This window comes from Copadichromis virginalis, linkage group LG5 (genome assembly GCF_057382275.1).
Source record: "Copadichromis virginalis isolate Kocher_CV1m ecotype Utaka linkage group LG5, C_Virginalis_male_GT1.1, whole genome shotgun sequence".
NCBI classification, from domain to species: Eukaryota; Metazoa; Chordata; class Actinopteri; order Cichliformes; family Cichlidae; genus Copadichromis; species Copadichromis virginalis.
In genome coordinates this window covers 16,352,960-16,379,379 of record NC_140622.1, presented here as the reverse complement: position 1 = coordinate 16,379,379, position 26,420 = coordinate 16,352,960, and the positions used below count along the sequence as shown (strand labels likewise).

At 40.0% G+C, this 26,420-nt stretch overlaps 1 protein-coding gene across 3 annotated transcripts in view; it reads left to right on the top strand.

Annotated features, from left to right (window-relative positions):
• Positions 1-4,046: 4,046 nt before the first annotated feature.
• Positions 4,047-26,420, top strand: part of dlgap4b (discs, large (Drosophila) homolog-associated protein 4b) — a 146,184-nt gene continuing 123,810 nt past the window's right edge. For all 3 annotated transcript variants that reach the window (XM_085456212.1, XM_085456214.1, XM_085456213.1), the window contains exon 1: positions 4,047-4,455. The gene's annotated coding sequence lies outside the window, so the exon portion shown is untranslated. The remainder of the gene's footprint in view (positions 4,456-26,420) is intronic.

Below are 26,420 nucleotides of genomic sequence, written 5' to 3'. Positions count from 1 at the left end.
TTAATTAAAGTGATATGATTCCAAAATAACTAAATAAACAAACAAACAAACCAATTTTGTTATTAAACAGCTTTTAAGCTGCACTTCAAACCAAAAGAATTTCTGAATGAATGTTTAATTAATCTATTTACTACCAATAAATATGTGCTTTCATTCATTTTTATGTAGATTTTTTTATGTAGGTTATGTGATCCTGGTGACGCCTTCTGTACAAAGGCAAAGTGCTTTAAGTATTTTGGCAGGTGCTTTGTCTGTCTGTCTGTCTGTCTGTCTGTCTGTCTGTCTGTCTGTGGGTAGATTTTGTGAGAACAAAAGTGCAAGGGGGTGGAGCTGACATCAAGATGAAGGTCATATTTTAATTATTAACAGGTCCAACAAAAAATCCAAACTGCTTCAATTTTTGTTCCCAATTGTTAATATGCTGTCAAATTCTATTCTTACACCACATGCAGCTAATTGGTGTTGTCAGGGACGTTGATGAGCAGGTGCAGACATCATGCATAAACAGAACTATTTCCTTAATTAATCACACCATTGTTCGTGGAACAGAGTGAACGGTCCTGAAAGGTCCCTTGGTTTCTGTGAAATGACACTACTAATTCCCATATGCAACTTGAACCAGCAACGTACTGACTTTTTGTGACTGTGTCAAACTTTATGTTAAAGAAGAATCGGTGTGTGTGTGTGTGTGTGTGTGTGTGTGTGTGTGTGTGTGTGTGTGTGTGTGTGTGTGTGTGTGAGAGAGAGAGAGAGAGAGAGAGAGAGAGAGAGAGAGAGAGAGAGAGACCATCTGTTTATTAGTTGGACTATGATGTGCCATTACTAGTCTTCCAGAGTGACGTTCTTATATCTCATTTTAATCTATTAACAAATTGCAAACAGACATGTTTACCTCAAACATTGACATGGAGCTTAAATGTACTGTAGTGTATGAAATGTATCAAATCATTCAATCATATGGCAGAAGCCACTACATTTAGGCATTTAGACAGTGGTTAGGATGTCTTTCTGCTGAAGCTCAAACTGAGCATCAGAAGGGGGAGAAAGGTAAGTTAAGTGACTGAATGTGGTGTGGTGGACAAAAAAAAACCTGACAGGCTGGTATGAATATTCTGAATATTTCAGAAACGGCTGATCGACTGGGATTTTCCCACACAACCATCTGTAGGATTTAGAGAGAATGGTTTAAAAAGAAAATATCCACTGAGTAGCACTTCTCTGGACAAAGATTTCTTATTGATGTTAGAGGTCAGAGGAGAAGAACCAGACTCCTTCCACCTAACAGGAAGGCAGTGCTAACTTGAATAACAACTTGATACAACTAGAAAAAGCAGACGGGCTACCGACCACGGCAGGTGCCAACTGGTGCGCAACTCAAATTCACCAGCACAGCACAACAGATCTACTGATGAATTTTGATTTCTACTTCGACATTTGGATGGTTAAACAACATGAAACATGGATCCATCCTGTCTTGTTTCAGCAGTTCATCCTGATGGTAGTAATTAAATAATGTGGGGGTTGTTTTCTTGGCACACCTAGGGTCCTTAGTACCAGCTGAGCATCTTTTAAATGATACAGTCTACATGAGTATTTCTGCCGATCACCCTTTATGACCACAGTGTAAACATCTTCCTATGGATGCTTCCAGGAAGTCAATAACACAAAGCTCATTGATGTGAAGCTTGCTTCTATCATGTGTGATGCTATCATGTCAATATGAACCACTTTTAAAAGGCAAAAGAGAGTCCAGAGAGTCTAGAAAGGCACTCATAATAAAATGTCTGGTGAGTGTATGTGTTTATAGGGTCTAATAGAAGTTGCAATTACTCACTATCTTGTAAAGCGAATGCTTTGGGAAAGATTAAATAAATGGTGTTTGATTACTTATGATTACACTCCTGATGTATTGCCCTCACACTAACATACAAAGCCTAAGTTCCCTAATTAAGCAGGTAATCCTCCCTCACATTGCCTTCTCACAGCACAGATGCTGCTGAAGTACACGCTTAGAGAGAAAGGCAGCAGAAGGGAGTTGCTTTAATATTAATGCATGTGAGCCAGGATTATGCAGGCTTCGTGTTGCAGCAGATATGACAAGAACACATGTAGAAATGCCTGCCATGTGTTGCAAGAAAAGGTCTGGATCTTGAGAGTTTTACCATCAGAAAGCCTCCCTTTAGCTTCATTGTATAAGGCAGCAGAAATGCCAAGACACAGAGCCAATCATTTGTGTACCCTGGTGTATAGACTGTGTTCTTGCTCCAGGAGAAAGGTGTCAAGTGAACAGTGGCTGAGGCTTCACCTCATTACCAGTTCAGTTCAAAAATTTTGCTCAGAAGAAAGTGTAGGGATCTCTAATGGAAAAGTGATCAATAAGCAACAACACTGTCCTGTTTTGGAGAAAATTGCTTTCCGTAGTGTGTAGAAATGCTCTGAGAGAGACTGATGAGTTGGAATAGAACCGCGTTCTCTATCACCCCAGTGTTCTTCTATCAGTTTAACGCATTGATTTTTGTACTTCAAATACAAGAAAACTAAAATCATCAACTTTGGCAAAAATGTTTTTAAAAAAGTGCGACTAAAATAGAAGTCAAGTGCTAGTTTGTAATCGTATTGCTAATGAGAAAACTAATGAGCTAATTATAATTGGGGCTAATCTACCTGTGTGAGCGCATGTGTGTGAGCGAGACAGAGAGAGAGAAAGTGATCTTGTGTGTGTAAAAGGTAAAAAGTCAACCTTTTAACAAACACTTGTATTTTTCCACAGCTTTAACCTCCTGGGGGACAAAAGCAATCAAACGTGACAAGTGGAAACAGGCCTACAATAAAGCCATAAACATGTAGTGCTCTCGGTGCATTAGCTTGACTAAATCTTCACTGATGTCTCGCCACACTTGCTGTGCCTCCCTGTCTTTCTTAGTCAGTACACTAAGAGTTTGTGCCTCAGTTTGTGAACATCATAATTTTTTAGTACAATGGCTCTAATCTTAATATAAGTCTGTTCCGAGCTGAATTTAGATTAACTGACATAATTACAAAGGCGACAGCAAGAACAAGAGCAGCGTTTGGCCTAGTTAGGCTGCAGACCGTGAGCTGTCCATGGTACTGAATCATTTCATATCTGTGTCTTTTGCTCACTTTCATTTCAGCCTCTACTCTTTTTGCATAACATACAGACTTCATACAGAGGGCGACAAAATTAATTACTTTCCCTGTGCAAGAGAGGCCTGATAAAAACAGATGGGCAGGTCCAGTGTTATTTTCTGTTCATTATGGTTCCCTATCTCCCTAAATGTGGAACATCTATCTCGCAGAAAGGGACTCAGTAAATATGTTGATTCTCTTTTGTCAGAGGAAAGCTCAACTGAAAAAGCTTTTGCATTATCATATAAGAGACGACAGGTTTCTAACGTGCATTTTTGAATGTTTTTGTTGTTGTTGTTGGGGGCCACTGGTATCTATTTATGGTTTGAAACCACAAACTGCTTAAATCTGTCTGTGAGCGGTTTTGTCACATTTAAATTGGGGGATATTTCAGTTTACAGTAGTTGCTGGATGATTCTGAAAATCTGCATTTTTATTGTTAGCTCATTGTGATATTAATAATTCAAAACACTCACACATACTATTGATGAACAGTAAATAGCCACAATTTCCTCAAATCCATGATAGAGTTTACATTTTCCTATCATGATTACCTTTTTATCCCAGCTGGAGTTTACAGATAAAGCCGAAAGCTGAATTTTTTTATTTTTTTTTTTTTGCAGATGATTTTAACTGTGAAAAATGTCGAATCCAGTGTTTTTAGCTAGACTCGTGATTTGGATATAACGCTCAATAAGTCCATTATGGTAGTTAGTTAAGAGTCATCTTTGCAGATGGTTTTCATGGTGATGGATTACACAACTCCAGATTAAAGCCTTTTGCTAACTGAGAAGTCAATAGCTCACTTATGCCTCTCTCCCTCCCCCCCCCCCCCCCCCTCTCTCTCTTTAGAGTTTGTTGGTTGGTTGCAGCAGCGTCTCAGTCTCTCTCCTCGCTTGCCTGACAGACAGAGGCAGTCCTCCTCTCCTTCTTCTCACCTGCCTGTGTGTCTCTTTGTTCATGTGCCTGTCTGTCGTCTTTAAGCTTAGAAATATAGAGTGAACACAGAGCTCGGTTATGGAGACCACGGTGGACCGGCGTTCCCGCTTTTACCCCCGCGAGAGGCACACAAACTCACCGGACAAATAAGGCGTCAAAGGACGGCACGCCGGGTTTCAGCGGAAAGCGCCTGTCACTGCTAGTTACCACAGCGGCGCTCGCAAGTGTGATCTCCTTCATCCATCCTCCTCTTCCTCGCCGTCAGCACGTCTTGAAAAACAGATGCCCTGCACGGGAAGTTACGGACTAAACACGGATACATTCTCCAAGTCGTCTTCTCCAATTTCCCAGAAGCGCTCTCACCCGAAGGTAAAAAAAAAAAATAATAATTTTTTTAAAAACCCAAAACGGCTCCACAGAGACTAAAACTGTTGATTTACTTGTTGTTGTTTGTGTCTAGGAGCCCACGTATCGCCCACTGAATTTCTCTGTGTTTTACATGTTAAGTCAAATCTGTTAGACAGGAGTGAACATTTCGTCCAAAGTGGGTGGGAAGGTGACTCATGCTGATTCAAAACGCTGTTTTTTGGTTTTTTCCTTTTTTTGGAGCCAGTATTTACACTGCGCCTTTGCGGGTTTAGAAGACATAACAGGCTAAAGGCTATTTCTTGAAAATTCACAGGCGCCCTCATATGATTTGGGGGCTTGCTGGTTTCTGTGTGGTTAAATAAAACAACATGGGGCTGTGGGATGTTTTGATGTGTGCCTGAAATGATTGATGCAGTTCCTCCTCCACAGCTTTCTCAGTGTCATTTTTTTGGACAGGCACAGAAGTGCTTATTGGGGGTTTGGACTCTGACATTTGACGAGTGGTTAACTATGTTGTAATAATCTGCAGGATTTGTTCACATTTTGTGTATGGAAATGAATAGAAATATAGCATACAACTGAGATAGTTGTAAAGTCTGAGAATTCATTTTTAACAGTTCCTTCTTACAAGCAGTTAAAAGCTTGATTATGGTTTCTCCTTTAAAAATAATCATATTCATGCTATAATTGGGTCATACTTATAATAAGAGCCTTGCTGGAAATCTAATGTATTCACAAGTTTTTTGTCACACATTGCCTATCAAAATCATGAACCTTTTCTCCACCAGCTTCTACAGAACCTGAAACGCCCGACTGTCCCTTAATCTTGATGTTCATTTATCAAGTTTTGTGTGTGTTGGTGACAGCCACCTGCTCCATGACTACTGGGAGCCATACATTTCATGAAATATTAGTTTTTATGTAAATGCTTGTACTGTTTCAAGTGCTAAAAAATGAAGAACGGCTAATTCAGAGATAATGATTTAGCACAGACTCCCAAGTTCCATATTTACAAGGTCAATTACTCCACAAACTCAAATGAATCACCTATCCGACTGAGCTGAACAGTCCCTTTTCCCACAGCATTGCTGAGTAGAGCCAGCTCATCATACTGAGGATAGGGACGATGTTTTCAGCAAAAGGAATCCGCAATGTTGACTAAAGACTTTGGCAACCTGCAACCTGAGTGGCATAAACAGTAAGAAGAGTATGGCAGTCTCTATTTGGCACCTTAAAAAAGGAGCAACACTGTCAACTGATTCAGAGCCAGCTGTGCTCAGCCAGTAATCAAGATTTTTAATTCAATCAAATTAACTCCGGTGTGGCTGTCCTGCACGCGTAACACGACGACATGAGACAACTTGTAGCGACACGTTGTGCGGCAGCATGCTTTGATCCTTTACTAGGTTGCGGTGTCTTTTATTCCATCAAATTAACAGTGGATTTAGGTCTAGCTACCCTTTTAGTACAGCTTTTTGAGTGACCTGAAAAGCAGCCTAACTGCTGCGTTAGTGGCCTCAATTTGCTTCAACTGTAATAAAAAAAAAATAGTAGGCCATGCTAACTCATAGCCATTTATGTCTATCTTCCCTCTCTTGTTCTCTCGCTCATTCTCATCCACTTTCTCACACACACACACACACACACACACACACACACACACACACACACTATCCCCACCACCATCACGACCCCCACTAGTATGCACTCACTCAAACTGTGTCTCATCGCATCTCATCACTCTCAGCAGCACTCTGCCCACCCCCCTCGCTTGTCTCCATCACACATGCACACATGCACAGAGAGAAGCATACCAGCCCTCAGCCATGTTGTTTCATTATCCACTTACCTCACATGTGCTTTAACATGCGTCAAAGCGCCTTTTTTCATGTCATTTATTGATAACCCTGCACTTATTCTGGAGTCGTTGGGGGGGTTTATCTTTGCGAGAACCTTTTGACCTCAAAAACAAGATAATTAATGTCACATATTGTATGGATGGAAACAGTGGGCACCAGAATAGGATTTCCACACCCTGGTGGTATTTCAAGGGCAGGCCGTTTCTAGCTTTGCTTTAGAAGGATGCAGCGGTGTATGGCTTAGGGCCATTTATTATGTATAGAACAGTCCTGTATTAAATATCTGCTCGGTCAGGGGGGCCAGATTACACCATATTGCATCAATGGAGTGACGATGGCAAAAAAATCTTTTCCTTCTTGGGTTTCTGCAGAGAGCCGTGAGGGACCTGTGACTTGTTGAACGTGTGGGCTCGGGGATGATTAATATTAAAATGGAAGTTTTAATGTTAGCGCAGTAAATATGAATTATTATGTTGACTTCCTAGAGGAAGAGTTCAGGACATAAAGCTGATGTCACTGCTGCTGAAGTTCAAGGATGGCAACGTAAAAGGAAGTCTGGTTCGCAAATCAACAGACTCTCACGCTGTAGGAACAGCTAAAGCAGCGGGAGTCTATATTTAAATGGCCTCACTGGAGAGATAAGATGTCGTCATTCCTCCCAGTTGGAAAAAGGGTCCTCAGAGGAAACCGAATCTCTTATATCTTGGTGTTCCTTTTTCTACTTGTTCCCAATAAACCTTTTTAGAAATAGATCACAGCTCTGCATCTATTTGCAACATTGTTTCGGGCTGTTTTGGATTAAGAGTGCGTTAGTGTTGGGGCGGTAACACACACACGCACACATTATTTCCTTGTTTACTTTCCGTAGCAGTTGGTATGTCGTAGCTGTAGTCAAAACTGATTAATGCACATGCTGAAAATCCCAAACAAACCTTTATGCTTATTGCCGGTCTGTTATTATCACACAAAAGATGCCTGTGAGATGTTAGATGACAAGCAACTTTCTTTTTATAATTTACTTGAGATGTGTTTTTTTTTAGCAAGAGTGCTGTCAGAAAACCGGATTATGCTTAACAAAGGCTCAAAGTCTCTATTAGTTAGGCCTGATTTGTTTAGAAAACTGCGGTGATACGCAGAAAAGATCATGGAAGTTTTGTTTGCTATTCAAATTGTCATTGTCTGCTGATTACAGAACACAGCATTCAAGAAACCAAAACTGTGTGTAATTTTAGACAATTATCATGTCGGTGTCAGGGCTACATTTTCTTGTTTTCTGTACTTTTTTTAAAAACTCTTATCTGCTAGACATTTAGATTTCAGCTGTTACAAACATACTCTCTCTAATTTAAACCAAAGACTTGGTTTTACTGCCTCCCTTTTTCCCCAGTGAAATCACAACACCGCACAAAGTAAGATACTTCTGACATCAATTAAAGCCTCCCCTACTTGTCCAAAATGCCGTGCTATCTACTCTAATTAAACCTTACGTCTCACTTCTCCAGAGGCACCAGGCTGAGGAATGAGTGCCAAAGCCCCTTTTCCACCTGCACTGGAGCTAATATCCATGCTAGCCAGGCTGCGGTGGGATAGTGGGGTTGGCACAAGTTCAGGCTGGCCAGGGGGAGCTACACCGCTCAGGCTGTTGTAATTCTGCACACAACATGATGAGCTACTATTGCTGGTGTGATGCCAGGAAAGGCCCATTAACTGTATGAAAAAAAAATCTGTTTTGTGCGATCAGTAGTCAAAGATTTTAGCATGAATTAGAACACTTTTTACAGCGAAGCATAGCAAACATGATGTTTATTTTTCTTTCTACAGGAATCCACAAACCATGAGAAATGTATAAAGTTGTTTTAGGTCTTTGTATTAATAATTCCTGTGTTCAATAGGAATTATTTCCCTTTTTTCCATGTGATGATCAACATGACTGAGAGACAGTCGGTTTTCTTTAAGGTGATCTGGTGACTGTAGCTGGTCACTGAGTGTGATTCTAAGTCTTTTGATCTGTGTTGTAATAATATTTCTGTTCTAGCTGTATGAAATAATTTGCTGTATCCCTCAGCCAAATGGAGAAGAGAGATATTTCTTAAAGACAGTCATCTATTACAAGTGTCAGTGGTGAACTATTTTTAGATTGTAATGCGTTAGCGTTACACACCTCGAGAAGGAAAAATCACGAGGGAAAAGAAATCATTTGACGTTATTAAAGACAAAATAGTTAAGCATTCAAAATGTAATGGTAAAGTTACCTTTTCATTGAAAATATAATTAGATTTTAAGAGGTAAGATCTTTGAAAAAGTGCTAACTACTGGATTTTAGATAGCAAATGTTGTTATTTTCACAAGCAGCCACCCACCCACCCAGCCGCTGCTCTTTTTCCAGAGAGCCACCTAATAACAAGGCTGTTCCACACTCAGGCCTGCATTAAGATGCAGACCCTTCTCTCTCCTGCTCTTTCTCAATGGCCTTAATCCTTTCCTCCTCTGTGCTATGAATGATAGCCTCAGCAACTAGTCTCCTGTCTCTGGCAGGCAAAGGCCCATTGCTTAACATAATGGTGAGAAAATGGCCAGAGTCAAAAGATGTGTCTTAGTGAGAGGAGGTCAGCCTTTCAGCTGCTTAGCTACAGTGTTTGGGGCAAACAGAGCTGTGAACCTGGGGTAAAGAAAGGTTTCCTGTTGCATTGTAGACACACATCTCCTTGTCTTATTTTTAGATTCGGAAATACAAGATTAGTAAGTACAGTACAAGAGGTCAGGAAATTTGCTTATGCTGTGGTTGATAATTTTGTTTAGAATGCACAAAGCAAGCTCTGTCTTTAAATTCAGATCAGATTTTTGACTCTGAAGAATGTTTTCATGAGCAGCTCAGCAGTCGCGTCACACTAGTTCTGTTAATTGTAGCTTAATTCCATTAATATAAATATATATATATATATATAAAATATATATATATATATATATATATATATATATATATATATATATATATATATATGTGTGTGTGTATATATATATATATATATATATATATATATATATATATATATATATATATATATATATATATATATATATATATATATATATATATATATATATATATATATATATATATATATATATATATATAGATATATATATAGATATATATATAGATATATATATATATATATAGATATATATATATATATAGATATACTGGTAATATAACCAATATTAGCGATTTGCTAATATATCTATATTTATAGTTGCTTATAAATGAAATTTAAAAAGTATATTAAAGACAAGAAACACCCTTCAACTATGCACTGAGGTTTGTTGTTCTTACAGTTTGTCCACCAGAGGGCTCTCTGGGACCTCCCTGTTGCAACATGTGTTTGTAATGCCACAAAACAACAACCAGCTTGTCATATAATCTTAGTAAAAACTAGTAAGTAATAACTACACTCAAGCAATGCTAGAGAAATCTTTTTGTGTATCTAAAGGATAAAAAATGTCAGCCACGATATTATATTTTTACATCACCAAACATCGATATCAGTATTGGTCTTAAAATTCTTATATAAAGCAGTTCCCCAATAAAAAGCCACACCTTACCCACTTTGAGCTGTTTGTTAGGATCTAAGTTATATTTTTGTGATAGGAACAAAACTGGTATATTTTATGTATATTTTATGTATATGTACGAGTAATGTTCTTCAGATATTACTCATGAACATAAAGCAAATCAATGTTTCTAAAATTTATGTTAGAAATTAAACTTATTATATTATAAAGAAACTTTTTTAAGACAACAGTACAGTTGTGGACAGAAGTCTACATACTCTCATTATAGGCATGATAATTTGGGTTGTTCAGTAATTTCTTTTATATCTTCTTTTCCAGAGTGGCATGATTGTTGGATGATTTTAGTGTATAAGTTTGAATATATTTTATTTTTAGTATACAGATACTCCTTTACAATTCCACCCCAACCTTTGGGGCTTTTGGGTTTTGGTCAATAAGCTTCCTGCACAATTCTAGCTGGATACTTGACTACTCTTCTTGACAGTTTGTTTAAATTAGTTGGTTTCTTGTGAATGTGTGGAGGTGCAAATTTCAGTCTAGCCTAGAGATGTTAATTTTAGAGCGGTAGCTTCTTTCTTGATCGGCACCCTCTCTGTTCATAGCAATGTAAATGGTAAACGGCCTGTATTTGTATAGCGCTTTACTTAGTCCCTAAGGACCCCAAAGCGCTTTACACTACATTCAGTCATTCACTCATTCACACACTGGTGATGGCAAGCTACATTGTAGCCACAGCTGCCCTGGGGCGCACTGACAGAGGCGAGGCTGCCGGACACTGGCGCCACCAGGCCCTCTGACCACCACCAGTAGGTAACGGGTGAAATGTCTTACCCAAGGACACAACGACCGAGGCTGTCTGAGCCGGGTCTCGAACCGCCAACCTTCCGATTACAAGACGAACTCCCAACTCTTGAGCCACGATCGACCCAATGTAAAACTCACTTCACTGTGGACAGTGACACTGTCACACAGTGAAAAATTCAATTAGAGAACAAAAGAACAAGCAGAGAGGCGGCCCACCTCTGTGTTCAATTTACTTGTTAAATCTACTCACGATGCCTGAGTAATCATCTCTCCCTGTCACTTACACATACAAAGACACACTCAAGTACATACAACGTGTAGAGAATGGATGTTTAATATTGTCTCTGTTGGTTGTGCAATGCGGGTGGCTAACCATGAATGTGTTTTACAGTTACACTCACTTTGTAACAAGAGTAAGGTGCTGTGAATCGATAAGGGTACGATGTCACATATTTCAAACATGCTTACAGAAACATAAGATAAGATAAGATAGAACTTTATTAATCCCTCGGGTGGGTTCCTCTGGGAAATTCGACTTCCAAAAAGCACAGCAATGACCGAAGTTACAGTTACAGAATTGTTATATATATATATATATATATATATATATATATATATATATATGTATATATATATATATATACACACACACACACACACACACACACACACACACACACACACACACACACACATATATAAATACAGAGACAAATATAAATAAAATATACAAAGGGGATAAATAGAATAAATAGGAATAAAAAATAAAAACACAAGTGAATTGCACATTTCAAGTATTGAGTCTATTGCACTGTTGACTATTTACAAAAAGTATTGCACAAGGTATTGTACAGTGAGGTGAAGAGGCACTACAGCTTAGTTGTTCCCCCCTCCTTTGTCCTCCTGTTTCCTCTCCCTCTCCCCTCCAGAGAGGAGTTAAACAGTCTGATGGCGTGTGGGACAAAGGAGTTTTTAAGTCTGTTAGTTCTTGTCTTGGGGAGAAGCAACCTGTCACTGAACAGACTCTTCTGATTGTTTATGGCCGTGTGCAGAGGATGCCCAGCATTGTTCATAATGTCCAGCAGTTTCTTTAATGTCCTTTTCTCTGCCACTGTCACCAGAGTGTCCAGCTTCATGCCGACCACAGAGCTAGCCTTCCTGATCAGTTTCTCCAGCCTGGATGAGTCCTTCTTTGCTGTGCTGCTCCCCCAGCACACCACAGCATAGAAAAGTACTCCAGCAACCACCGACTGGTAAAACATCCTCAGGAGCTTCCTGCAGATGTTAAAAGACCTCAGCCTCCTGAGGAAGTACAGTCGGCTTTGGGCTTTTTTATACCGGTGCTCTGTGTTGCATGACCAGTCCAGTTTATTGTCCACCCACATGAAGTGTTACGTTCCCCTGAGGGGTCTAGGCGGGGAGGGGGAAGTAACAAAAGTGACCGGGTCAGAAAAAGGAGTCAGGGAGGCAAAACAGTTAAATAAAACAGTTTTATTGAAGTAATTCAACTAAAAGAGACGGACAAGCCGTTATCACCATAAAAGAAACAAACAAAAACTCAGGCGTCGGTCAGTAAGGCAAAAAGTCAAAAGGAAAGCGCAGCTCACTAGCTGGAAGCCACAATACACAGCTCACTAACTGGAAACACCACAAGACACTCAGCTCACTAGCTGGGCCCACACAAAATGGCACTCTGGCCCAGAGTTCACCTTTCCCTGGGCTTAAATCTCCTTCATTACTGACGAGAATCAGCTGCACAAAAGGGAAAGGTGGCACCTCAGGCAGAAGAGGTAGTGTGACACGCCCACACAGGCACCTTCAGGAGGAGGCCCTGCTAGGGCTGTAACATGAAGCATGTATCTAACTCTCGCAAAAAAAGCACACGCACACAGACTACAAAAAACATTTGGTCTTTGATCACATTAATCGGGGCTTGATCTTAACACCCTCCAGTGATTGGTAACATGCTTTTTTAACTCTCTATCACTCTTCTGCTGCTCTCCTGTAACTTCAGAAATAACCCGTCTCTTAGCACCAGATAGCTGCATCAGTATCTGCTTTACCTGCATGGTTTCATCTGTGAAAGAAACTGGGTGATCTCTTTCTTTGAACTGGGATTGCCTGTCTTTTCTGTGGATGTAGTTGATGTACAGTAGTAGAGAGGAGTTTCTAGCTGTACACCGAGGTTCCTATTACTGCCCAAAAATGAAAACGAGATTCTGTTTAATACCTTAGGAAAGTGTACCTATTAATTAATGTCTAGAAGAGCTGATGGTATCAAATGGCCTGTAAATGGATCATCACTGGCTTGTGGCAAGGAAGTTGGTTATAAAAACATATCTAAGATTGTTTGGCAGCAAATTAAAGTGCATGGAATCCATGATGGATAATTGCATTGTTACAGTGGGCTGACTTTTTGCCACCATTTGTAAATTAACTAACACAGTGTGGCACAAATTAATGACGCTGAAAAGATTCAAGGAGCCAAGCGGCAGAAGAATATGGAGAACGCCTGGTTTTCCTCACTAATTGCCTGACATAATGCTAATTGAGCTGCACTCTGCTGCTGTTTCTGTTACACAAGACATGACTTTTATACCTAAAGAGGTTTTTCTGATTAGTTTATGCAGCTCTTGAGAGTGATTTAGGGTCTCATTTCCAAACTCAAACCAGAGTGTTTTTCCTAATGAGAGCTGGAAATGGTCAGGTTGATAATTATCTGGATTTGAAACGGTCTTATCCAACGAGGTGACTGATCGACTCATCTAGCTCGTTCGCACGAAAAGCAGTTGTCGATTAAAAAAACGATCTTTCCAACCAGGATTGCGGCAGTACAACAATTAGCCAATCAGCACAATGGGTGGGGTTAATACTGTTGTCAAGTTGTTGTTAAGAGTTCTCAATCTGTGATGCGCTACAGTAATAATTGCTTGCGTGTTTTGGACACCCCTGAGGCGTGTCTATTGACATGAAGGAAATGAAGGAACAAGCGGAACTGTTTTACTTCGTTCCACTCCACTCTTTAAACCCTTGCAAAACCTGTGTGCTGAGACGGTTATGCCTCAGTGTGTACTTAGAATAACATTAATTCAGGGTTGATAGGCCGGGCTCAAGTGATTGGTTAGGAGAAATCAAACCCCCCGTCCTCCACAGATGTTGTTTTGAGTAGACGCAGGAGATGGAGGCAGAGTGTAATAAATTCTGTTTGGTAAAAGACAAGATTAATAAAACTTTATTAAGTGCTTCTTTATAACATGTGATTGTTTATGTAGTCTAATCACTGTAGTCAATGCTGCTTGCATACTGAATAGATGGTATGTTGCAGTTTACGTGAGCAATGTATTTGGACCAAAATGAACGAAATGTAATGAAATCCAGCCTTACACCTGTTGTGTTCACTGCTCTTTTTTATTATTTTCACCTTTTGCTTTGATTCTTTATTCATTCTTTTTATGCTACATTATCTACGCATTCTTTTGGTCTGTTGTGACATTTCTTTCCTTCCTTGAATTTTTTAAGGCGCTTTAATACACCCAGTCTTTGAAATATAAATAAACCTGCCAGGCCAGTTGTTCTGGAGTAATTATTGGAGTCCTCTGCAGCAGAGACCTGCAGGTGACTCATAAAGGATATCACTGAGTGAGAAGAAAAACAGGAAAGCAGGAAAGGGAGAATAGTGCAGATAAATAGACAGGCACCGAAACTGCCAGGTTCAGAAGCCAGCTCTCAAAATAAAAAAACGAACGAACAAAGATGCGGCAGAAGCTCTTGAGACACACACGTATACTTAATGGAGTGTATTAACAAATCTGCATATCAGGGCAATTTCCTTTAATCTGACACAACTGATGTCAGATTCATATTCAACAAGTCATTGTTTTCTCTCATTTTTTCCTGCAGTCACGTACAAGCACAATTTCTTTACTTTTCCAGCTGACGACATCTTTCAAAAGGCAGAATGCAAAAACAGATCATCGAGTTGTCTTTAAAAAGATGACAAGTTACTATTTGGTCATCAGTTTGTTGTATTTATACATTTCTGCAGACTGCATGATATATTTGCACAAGAGATTTTCTCTCTGTCTGGCAATGTTTGTCTGTCTCTTGGTGCACCACTGTACTATCTAAATGTGCTAAATGCAGTAAACATAATTACTATTATACCATCTAAATCAAATTTTTGCATTGTCGTCATCCATCTTCACGTGCGCACTGCAGCCCTGAAATTTTATAGACATTTACAGTGGGGCAAAAAAGTATTTAGTCAGCCACCGATTGTGCAAGTTCCCCCACTTAAAATGATGACAGAGGTCAGTAATTTGCACCAGAGGTACACTTCAACTGTGAGAGACAGAATGTGAAAAAAAAATCCATGAATTCACATGGTAGGATTTGTAAAGAATTTATTCGTAAATCAGGGTGGAAAATAAGTATTTGGTCACCTCAAACAAGGAAAATCTCTGGCTCTCACAGACCTGTAACGTCTTCTGTAAGAAGCTTTTCTGTCCCCCACTCGTTACCTGTATGAATGGCACCTGTTTGAACTCATCATCTGTATAAAAGACACCTGTCCACAGCCTCAAACAGTCAGACTCCAAACTCCGCCATGGCCAAGACCAAAGAGCTTTCGAAGGACACCAGGAAAAGTATTGTAGACCTGCACCAGACTGGGAAGAGTGAATCTACAATAGGCAAGCAGCTTGGTGTGAAAAAATCAACTGTGGGAGCAATCATCAGAAAATGGAAGACATACAAGACCACTGATAATCTCCCTCGATCTGGGGCTCCACGCAAGATCTCATCCCGTGGGGTCAAAATGATCATGAGAACGGTGAGCAAAGATCCCAGAACCACACGGGGGGACCTGGTGAATGACCTGCAGAGAGCTGGGACCAAAGTAACAAAGGTCACCATCAGTAACACACTACAACGGCAGGGAATCAAATCCCGCAGTGCCAGACGTGTTCCGCTGCTGAAGCCAGTGCATGTCCAGGCCCGTCTGAAGTTTGCCAGAGAGCACATGGATGATACAGCAGAGGATTGGGAGAATGTCATGTGGTCAGATGAAACCAAAGTAGAACTTTTTGGTATAAACTCAACTCGTCGTGTTTGGAGGAAGAAGAATACTGAGTTGCATCCCAAGAACACCATACCTACTGTGAAGCATGGGGGTGGAAACATCATGCTATGGGGCTGTTTTTCTGCCAAGGGGACAGGACGACTGATCCGTGTTAAGGACAGAATGAATGGGGCCATGTATCGTGAGATTTTGAGCCAAAACCTCCTTCCATCAGTGAGAACTTTGAAGATGAAACGAGGCTGGGTCTTCCAACATGACAATGATCCAAAACACACCGCCCGGGCAACAAAGGAGTGGCTCCGTAAGAAGCATTTGAAAGTCCTGGAGTGGCCTAGCCAGTCTCCAGACCTCAACCCCATAGAAAATCTGTGGCGGGAGTTGAAAGTCCGTGTTGCTCGGCGACAGCCCCAAAACATCACTGCTCTCGAGAAGATCTGCATGGAGGAATGGGCCAAAATACCAGCTACTGTGTGTGCAAACCTGGTAAAGACCTATAGTAAACGTTTGACCTCTGTTATTGCCAACAAAGGTTATGTTACAAAGTATTGAGTTGTATTTTTGTTATTGACCAAATACTTATTTTCCACCCTGATTTACGAATAAATTCTTTACAAATCCTACCATGTGGATTCATGGATTTTTTTTTCACATTCTGTCTCTCACAGTTGAAGTGTACCTCTGGTGCAAATTACTGACCTCTGTCATCATTTTAGGTGGGGGAACTTGCACAATCAGTGGCTGACTAAATACTTTTTTGCCCCACTGTACCTCAGTTGATTGGAAAAAGGTTTGCGCAATGTCCAACTGAGGCCATGTAACAGGGAGTGGTCTTTCTGTGTCATACTTCTGTGTGCTCTACCCATGCTTAAACCTAATGAAACTTTTCCTCTTAGACAATGTCTGCAGCAGACACTCTCCTTATGTGTGCACTGCATACGAGAAAGGGCAATTTCCCAGTGTGATTATCCCAACCATTATCAGTATGTTGGCATGCTGATGTTAGTATTTAGGTTGAAGCACTGCTGCACCTAGGTATAACCTCACAGAGCTGTGGCTGTAGAGTCTAATGTAAATAGTTGCATTTAGCAGCCCTTATGCATCTGTTCTGAGTATTGAGGAAGACTAACAAGATGTTAGCAGCAGATCATTTAAGTCCTGGAAGCATTAATGGTTCAGACTTGTTTTTCTAGCCCATCCTTCAGTTCCTCAATTGGAGTCATCACCTTGAACTCTGTCACGTGCCGCAAACCATTGTTTAACAATGGTGGCTGTGTGGCACTGTGCATAAAACTTTAGAAAGAGCCAGTTAATATAAAGTGGAGTTTGTAGTTTGCAACAGCGACTAAATGGCTTATATCTGTCAGAGTAACAGCCACATGAATGCTAAAACCCAAGGTCTCTCTGCATAGCTTGCATACCTTCTTCCCACAGTGCATCCTGTTGGCATCTCGTCATGAGGTTAGAGAATACACACAGCTAACAACATCATTTCAGGTAAACATTATTCATCAGACCAGACCACCACTCTTTAATTCCTCCATGTTCCCACTACTCTTATACCCACTGTAGGCACTTTCAGTGATGGACAGGCGGCAGCATGGGCCTTCTGACAGGTCTGCAGCTGCAGCTGGGAATAATTACTCCACACAGGAAACACCCTACAAGACCTGCCATGTTTACAATAGTCCAATTCAATACAATTGCAGTTGCTCAGTTCCTTGCCTGGACACTTAACTGTTTTTCCAGCAAGAACTCACTGTTTACTTGCTGCCTTATATATATCCTATCCCTTCAGGCGCCACTGTCAATAGATAGCTAATGTTCTAATGATAACCAGTATATATTTATTTATTTCTCAATACATCTAATTTGCCCTAATCATGTTTACATTACATGTTGCTCCTAACTAATCGTTGTCAAATAGACAGACAACTTTATATCTGTGATCAGTAAAAATGAACTGAGATGTTAGCTAGGCTCATGTATCATCCGAGCTTCACTTCTGCTTTTTTTATGATTTCGTTTTTTTAATACATCAGTCTGTTTTCAGACACACTGGACCCAGTGCATCCTCTTTAACCAGCTACAATAGAAAATATGATCACTTCTTTGAAAGTAATATCAAATGAAAACTTTGGCCTTCTAAATAACCTCAACCGTCATCAACCATGTAAAATAAGCTGAACTCTTAGTTTGTAACTTTAGCCATGCATCCCCTACTGCTAATTCAGTCATAGAGGATTAAGCAGGTTATCTATGCCATGGGTCATGGGTTAGTTTTGATCAAATGGCCTGAAGTGACCCTGGCTTGTATGAGAAGAGTGGAGCTAATGTTATTTCATCTTTATTTTTCTTTTTTTGCTGCGTCACCGCGGGTCAGCACTGGGGAGCTAATTCACACTAACCCTTCTCCGTCACTCTCATGGGGCTGAGTCATTGATGACTTGTCAGTGCATTTGAGAAGTTGTGAAGGGAGCAATAAGCCCTCTTGGCACTACAGCACTAATCATATTACACTTTGTATTGCACCAACACCAGCAAGGATAAAGGCTCCCGATACAATATTTCTGTTAAGAAGCAATAAAGTATAATTGTGTTAAGAATCAGGTCTGTGTTGATGATTATGTAAGGTGTGCAGGCTATAGCTGTTTTTTCAATTTAGCAATTTCTGTACATTCTGGGAAGCTTTTCCGATGTGAGAAAAACTTGAATACACTGCATGAAAGCATTGTTGCCCTTGACCTGAGTTGGACTTGTATTAAAGAGTGAAAGAGTTCAGACACATACCAACAAGATAAATGTTGTCAGTGATGCCAGACAAACTGCAACGAATTCAAAAATTGGATTACCAGCACACTGATGCCAGAGCCAGAGTTTTGTGATGGTTGATGCTGTATTCTAACTCTAACAGGCAAAGAAAGAAAAACATGCCCTTTACTTGATAGTTTGCTCTGCTCTCTAAGACGTTACCATAGCTTGTATCTTGGGATCTATTTGGTCTCTGGATGACTTTATTAGAGTTGATGCTCTGACTGATGCACCCATGGTGGAGGTTATTATGCTTTTATCAGTGAGTCATAAAAGGTACAAGCAAGTAATGAACAGCAGTACCACACAATAAAAGAGAAAACACTTTATAGACAAGTGCATTCGATATACGATCTCTTGGGCTCTGCCAGTGAACGCTCCACAATCACAACCTGGTTTTTAACTCTCGGATTCATCAACATCTGTGACTAACTAAAAAAAACTGTTTTTGAAGACTGTGATTGTGTTATAATTGCATCATTTTCCACCCCAAAATATTTCATTTTATATCAGGTGGAAATTTATTTATCTGATTACCTACCCCCTACCAGCAACGGCATTAAGTAAATGACGGGAAAACACAAATTCACACTCAGTTTAGTTTATTTGTGATATTTCTTCCATCTAAGTGTGTGTAGACTAAAATAAATGTGCCGTACACGGTATTGACTTGTTGTCTATTTTATAAATAAGACGATACACACTGAATAGCATACTGAGAAGAAAGAATATTAGTGCTGAGTGTTTTGTTAACCTTAAAAGTGCCGTCTGATCCAAACCTTGTGTCGTGTGGCAGCAATAATACACCCTGGTGTCTGTAATTTTAAATAGGCTTCATCACTGCGAGACAGAAGTTCATTTCAAAGGAATGAATCACTGTGGTAATAATGTTTCCCTTAGTTCTACTGTGAATTGGTGACATTTCCAATATTACTGACATCTTGTCATGTCACTGTATTGTTTCCTGCCATCATATGAGTCACGGCGCCTTCATATTAAATGCCCATGACCTGATTCTTTATTTTCATGCTCTATGTGTCAACTTAGGCAGGCGTACCAGCTGCATAGCTGCATATAGCCAGCTTGTATCTGGCCTATTTAAGATAATGCCATTACTGAGCAGATTATAATGAAATCATATTTGACCAAGAGCATTTGTTCGTACAGTAAGATGAAAAGAAAAACACAATCTCTCTAATAGAAATAATACATTACTGTAGTACTAGTGAGCTGTATGGTTGATGGTCTATGGCTGTCTTATCAGTATAATCTAACACTGTTATTTAACTCTGACAATGATATAAAAAGGAGCAAGAGGGAGGTTAGTGAAATTAGAGAAAATTACAAGCGTAAGGAGCATTTTCCTGTACAACAACACTTTGTGTGGTTAACTTAAATTTTTAGAATGAATAATGTGTTTTAAGACTTGAGGAGTTATATGAAACCAGAGTTATTTCAGTTGATCTTGAGAGGCTGCGAAAGTGTGTACAAAATATCAGTCCATTCAATAGTTTCTGAGACAAGAGCGCACTGACTGAAACAGGATGGTCATTGTTACCTCAGGACATGTCTCTTCCTCCTCCTGTGGTGGCAAGTACTTATCCTGAAGTATTTTTTGTGTAATACTGACCTACAGCGTGAGTCATGTTACTGGTTGCAGGAAAAAAAGGTGTAAGGATAAAATCTAACATTGTAGTCTTGCTGCAAGAGTGAGTGAAGCATTACTGTAAAATTTTCAAAAGCAGTGATTAGTCATTATGGCCCTAAACTGTGGTCTAAACTCCTTCAATTACTGAAATGTGTGCTCATCTCATTTTATTATAATAATACCAAAGTATAGCAGTGTGTACTGGAAGTCAATTTAATTACCAACTCATTAAAGCCTTAGAATTAGATTTGGAAAAACGAATCATGTACAGATGTTTGGGGATACAAATATTGGTTTGTAGTGGTAATACTTAGAAACATTAGGTCATCACTGTTTCAAGATCAATGACACGAGTAGTAATTAGTTCTTGTAGACTTCTGGGCTTTAGTCCATTCTCTGACTTGTGTAACATCTCGTACGTCATGTTGTGTGACCAAGGTCACAGACAGAATTAACAGCAGAATTCGCTCTCTGTGACATTGCAAGTAAAGACATATACTTAGTGTGCTGAGCCATCTGGATAACCACTGTGTGTGTGTGTGTGTGTGTGTGTGTGTGTGTGTGTGTGTGTGTGTGTGTGTGTGTGTCAAAGAGGCAGTAAGAAGGTTGACCTTCACAAAGACAGCTCTGCACTTGTCCTGGGCTGTTAGCTGGTCGCATGAGCCCGTGCATATTTGATACAAAGCCTCACTTGACCTCCTTTAAGGTGCAACAAAAAGCATGCTTTGTGAAACATCTCCTCAAGTGTGCATATTTAGATGTTTTTATGCCTAGCTTATGTGGTATTTACTCCAGCATAAGCGCTTAAATGACTAAACAAGCAAGAGGCCTTAAGTTTGTCGTGCCTTAAATAGGCCAACTGCTGACCTGATTGTCAGCCCTGCTGTTAATAGAAATAGGAGTGGTGCTTCTGTGGAGCTAAATGATGCTAAATGAAGAGGAAGTATATGTAAATGTACATGCTTCTAGGCTGTGCAGGCCCTTAAAATGGCCACACATGACCATTGCCTTTGTGAGCATGCACACACAAACAAAGACAAACAACTAGCCATTTGGACATATTAATAAAAGTGACATGAGGTAAAAGCCCTGCTTGGTAATCTGTAGCCCCAGCAAAGGGACTGTTTTTGTTAGGCAGAGACGGTGAAGTCTAGAGTGTGCTATGTTTATGTGAGTGGGAAGGACAGAGAAATGTTCGTGCATCCGTTTGTTGCGTCTTCTCACTAGTCAGTACCAATCAGGCTGATAGGATACTATCAAATGTGGATTATTTTACAGTGGAAAGCTCTGATTTTTCCAAATCCAGGCTCTGTTCTGAGCAAGCTAATGCCAGGGTGCTATGAGGTCAGCTTCTGTCTCTTTTAATGCTGTTGCTTTTATTCTCTCTGCATTCTTTACCTCCTTTTCTTTTCCTCTTTCTTTGTCCCATCCCCCCCTTCTTTCTCCCTCCCCTTGCAGAAACTGCCACTGCCCTTGTTTTTGACCTATATCATGACCTGGACAATGTCCTGACAACACAAGGAACCATCAGATTTTGTCCCTGTGCCAGCTTTAGCTCCACTCAGCCATGAGCCATCGTGGTTTAATATGTCTGGATTTCGTCATCATTGACTCATAGCAAGACCAAATGTATTTTATGAACAAAGTGCTGGATCTTACATAGGCTTGATTTGTGTCATTATGCCTTCCAAAAATGCTAATGTTAATTTTAATAACTGACACGTCATCTTCAGTTATTTCAGTTTATTACTTAAGCATTTAAATATGGGGATAGGAGGATTATCACGGCACTGACAGTTGCTTAAGGGACTATATCATCTGTTAACACTGACGTGACTCATGCCATCAGAATCTGTTTTTCTTCTGCAGGATTTCATGCACTACTTTCTATTAATGCAGCCAAAGTATCTGGAGCATATGCTGCCATTCCTGGGAACGTTTATGTTAAATATGCAAGGAGAGAGAAGCGCCGCGATCCTCGACTGAAGCCGACTTACTTTTTAGCTCCTCCTCTCTCGTCTACTTGATCTCTTGCAGCAGATCACTTTGTTTTAATTTGAAAATAATTAAACAAAGAATAATCTCTCGAGAAGAAAAGTAACACAACAAAAGCAAACATCTGTCTAATAACAGCAGAAGAGGAAGCTCTGAACTTCTTGTGGTGACAGCTGCAACAGGATTAGTGAATCGCTGTGACAGCCTGACATCTGAACCCAAGGGTAGAGCTAGCTGGTAAAGTTATGCTGATAGTTGTTAGCGACTGGATTCTGACATTGCCTGTTGGTATTATTATAACTGTTTGTAGAGCAGTATCCATGCAAGAGCTTGTGTCATGGTTTTTATGATGAGGGCAGATTTAAGAAGGATTTCTGGTTAATCCTTTAGGGGTTGCCCATGCTGGGAGATAATAGCTCACTTCAGCTGTAGTGCTGACAGTACAGATGAAAGGTGGATATCTCCTCTGGTCACTGGATACTGATGTGTGGCAAAAACAATACCAGGAAGCGGTATTCTGGTACTTCAATAGAGAGAGGCTATTTAACTGTCAAGTTCTGATCCAATTCAAGTACAAAAAACACAGAATATTTGAGATGTTTGTACATTGCATGAAATGTAAGGACCTAGCAACTGTGACCCACCTTCCCGTATGTGTTCTTCCATTAGAAAGCCTCAAGTTTAGCATTTTGGCTGTCACGATCTTTGTTTATTGAAACCAGATGTTTTAATGATAGTTTGGAGCAGTCAGACTAGATTACAACTACAAGCTCGGTTTTCCTACCGATGCGTCCTTTTTTTCCGTATTTTTAGGTGTGTTACTAATTTTGGCTTCTGTTAAATATCATCCTTTTACACCTCTGGTAATTAGAAGAAAGTGATATTTCAGGGATTAGGGGGAGGGTTAGAGAAACCAGAAAAGAAACAGCTTGTTTCAGACAGAGGATAAAGCTGCATAAAGGGCCACCTGCTAATCACTCTAATACAGTTCTGGAATAAAATATAGAAGTTGAAAAGAACATAACAGTTCACCTTTAACGTCTGTGTTTCTGTGTGTCTCTGTTCTTTGCTGGATGACTGTTGCCCTGAAACATTTCAAAGATTTCAAGCATATAACATTTTAGATTATACTAAAAATAGCAAAGCTAATTTCAGTGAGGTGCTGTTAGTGCGCTCTACAAATTAGAAAAAAATCATCACCGATCACTTTCCCCACCTTTGTCTAATCCTAAGTGTGCTAATGCAGAGTGTCAGCTGTAGCCCTTGCTAAAATTGTAATCAGATTGAACCAGATCCTTATCTGGGACGATCGTGGCTCAAGAGTTAGGAGTTCGCCTTGTAATCAGAAGGTTGCCGGTTCGAGCCCCGGCTCGGACAGTCTCGGTCATTGTGTCCTTGGGCAAGACACTTCACCTGTTGCCTACTGGTGGTGGTCAGAGGGCCCGGTGGCGCCAGTGTCCGGCAGCCTCGCCTCTGTCAGTGCGCCCCAGGGTGGCTGTGGCTACAATGTAGCTTGCCATCACCAGTGTGTGAATGGGTGGATGACTGGATATGTAAAGCGCTTTGGGGTCCTTAGGGACTAGTAAAAGCGCTATATAAATACAGGCCATTTATCTGTGCAAAGAGTTCATTATCTGACCACTTGGTAACCTCTTAGCGACCAGAACCTTCTCTGAGCGCAGAGGTCACACACAGACTCATTCAGCTCATTAAAATAATGTGCCACTACTACATCTGGATTGCGCTGTAAGCTTGTGAGTCAGCTTCATCAAGCACTGACCTCATTTGGTGATTTATGATGGGTTATGTGTTTATTCAAAGATGCTGAGGTATAAATTTGGCTCAGGAACTTCCTTGTGGCAATGAGGCGCTGACATTTGGGAGTTTTTTTAAAAAGTGGCATCCCGGCCCCGGATAAGCAGAAGAGGATGGATGGATGGAATTTCATCTTAACATGTTAATATGGTAAATGATGTCACAATAACGTATTCGTTTTGGTCAGCTGCAGTCACATTGCCACAGAGCACAGATATGATCCTTAAACTCACCACATATTTCTGTAACGGGAATTTAATGCGAGTGCCAAAATGAGGGTTTTGTCCTAAGACAGTTAATATCCCAGAGCGCAAAGCAAATTCACGATTATTATAATTTTGTGCTCCCCTGGCTCCATTTTGTTCTTTCCACGCTAATTTAGTTTGCTCTGTGTTTGCATGGTTTACACCTCCACCACAAATGTAGCGAAATATTCATGTGCCTGCAGTCAAAAACAGCTCCAGCAACAAGATGTGATTAATTTATATGTGCAGAATTTGAGTTTTAAATATTACATTTTTGTATGTTTTGTCCTTCTCTTTATGACTGTAATTCTATTATGGATGGCCATGTACTTTTTTATTTAGTGTTACCATTAACACCGTGCTTGACTTGTGTATATGTAATTATCAGCTTGCTATCAGTACGGTATACTAGGATTGTCATCTTTTTATGACCATTTAGAGTATTTTTAAATGCTGATTACCTTATTTACCTATACAAATATTGTTTATTAATATTTGTTTTCCATCATAAAAAACGAATTAATCATACATTAATTTAATTAGGACAATTAATTAACTGTAAGGATTTAACACCGATAACTGGAGTTAAGAGATTACATTAAAGGTTGTCCACTGAGGGGCATAAAATAATTTGTCTGTGTTGGGAGAACAGTTGTCAATATTAATTATGTGTGAGGAATATTTTACTTCAACTTTTTTTATCCAGTGGTTTCATATAAAAAGCAGTGATTTCACATACTGAAAGCAAAGCACAGCAGATGGAAACAACACAAGGTAAACACAGGAAGATGGCTTTCATGCATTTCAAAGATCGTCTGCAACACATTTCATAGTAGCTCGAAGTAAAAGATAATGTAGGACAACACTATGCCTCCTTTAGGGCAGGTTGTAAAACACCTTTTAAAGCAGGAAAAGAGGCGTCGCCTTTGTGCTGCATGAAAGGTTAACTTGCTAGTATGTTGGTGTTAGATGGGAATCACCTTGAATGAAGACCAAGCGGCAACAACTGCTGCAAATTGACATGTCTTGTGTCCAGACATGGCTACTTTCTCCACAAAATCAAACTATTTCATTTTGTATAGCACCATCCTAACTTACTGCCATCCCTGCTCCCACTTCTTTACACCCTCTCTGTCAAGTGCCCTCTCATGCTTTTTATCAATGAAGGGGCAGAGATACAGAGGTGCTGCCATCCATCTATTCCTCCACAAATAGCTATTAGAGTGCACAGCTTGTTGTAGCCACACTGCTCTCAGTCAGCAAGGCCGAACCATTACATATGTTTGCATGACCTCATACATACAGAGGTAAGCTCATACACACTGTACTTTTGTGATTTGCACACATGCATATGCACAAACCCACATTAAGTAATTATTCCACTTGTGGTTTTCTCTGTTTTTGTACTTTTGTGCAGTTGTCTGAGAAACTGCTGAAGAGCTACACGTCAGACTCTGCAGGCCTTAGTTAGCATGTTAAATGTTAAAATTCAGTACTGTTGGGAATTTTTTGGAAGGGCAGCCACCAGGAAGCTTCTTACATATCTAAAAAGAACATGGAAGTGCAGGTTTGTTTAGTAGCATGTGAATAAACCAAGACTTCTGGAGTAATGTCCATCGGACAGACAACATCAACTTAGAAATATTTGGCCACTACACACAGGGAAAAGATGTTGCGTTGGGTTTGTTGAGCAGTCACAGGACCTGAGCCACTTACAGCTATTCAGTCGACCATGAACTCCTCTGCATGTTCAGACCTCAACCTGACTGAACAGAAGCTGTCCATGAATGAATGTCTGCAAACCTCAATGAACTGAACTGTGGACCAAAATTCCTTCATACAGAAAACAATCACTTCAAGTTATTGCTGCTAAAGGTGATTCTACAAAATACTGAATCATTGGGTGCATTTAGTTTTTGATATGACCGCATAAAGTCCTGTGAAAAACATTCTTTTTCACAGGACTATATGTGTAATTTGGGGAGAAGAACCCAGTAAGATTTGGCACACGAATGTGCAGTTCTCAGCTCGTCAGAGGATATTTTAGCATCTTTCAGCCATTTGTTTTGGTTTTCTCGCCCACACCTTTTATATTTTGGTTCTTTCTCACGTCTTTCATGAGCACTGCTAGCAAAAAA